General features: G+C 36.6%; 1 protein-coding gene across 1 annotated transcript in view; it reads left to right on the forward strand.

The window, feature by feature from the left end:
• The window catches only part of LOC106882701 (tubulointerstitial nephritis antigen-like), a 55,491-nt gene that overhangs the window by 45,534 nt on the left and 9,130 nt on the right, over positions 1 to 827 (forward strand). The gene's annotated exons all lie outside the window — the stretch shown is intronic.

Raw genomic sequence — 827 nt, forward strand, 5'->3', positions numbered from 1 at the left:
AGAGAGAGAGAGAGAGAGAGAGAGAGAGAGAGAGAGAGAGAGAGAGAGAGAGAGAGAGATAATTCTATGGAATACAATAATAATTAAGAGCACAGAAGACGCCAAATACGTCCAACCACTACACGATTCACTTAAATATATACAGGTTGAAAAAGAACGGGATAATTTCGCAGTTTATTTGTTGATGGCTATAACGTTTCGAACATTGTCCTTCTTCGGACAGTGGAAACGGAAGAAAGAAGAGCAAGTGAAATTAAAATAAAGAAACAGGGAAAAGGGGGAGACAACGTACCGTTAGATTACGTGTTTGCCCGCTGACTACATATATATATATATATAAATCACTTCGTAATTGAGAATAATTGAAGCATGTATAATGAAGATAACTCTACGGGGATAAAGATGATGCGAAAACATAACGCAAGTGAACAGGGAAATAATTGGCTATCCTCTTACAATTCTGTTTCAGAATAATTGCTTCTCTTCAAAACAGATGTACCAAAATTCTTCGGATATACAGAGATCTTTCAATCTAAATTACACTTGCTTGTCAGAATATAGCATTAACAAGCATCGGAATTTGCATATAATACGCTGGTTGGTCATGTCTTAAATTAGATACTACATGTGTGTGTGTGTGTGCCTCAAACATTATAATGCAGATAATGCTGAAAGGTGTAGATGCGGAGATTGATATGATGTGGAAACAATTTGCATGCAACGTGTTACTACTACCAGCAGGCACACAATGCACATTTTTCAATCTACTCAGCTGTAATCAGTACCAGCTGGGGCACATTAGAGATGAGTACATATTTCATATATAT

Source organism: Octopus bimaculoides, chromosome 13, assembly GCF_001194135.2.
Source record: "Octopus bimaculoides isolate UCB-OBI-ISO-001 chromosome 13, ASM119413v2, whole genome shotgun sequence".
In the NCBI taxonomy this organism is placed as follows: domain Eukaryota; kingdom Metazoa; phylum Mollusca; class Cephalopoda; order Octopoda; family Octopodidae; genus Octopus; species Octopus bimaculoides.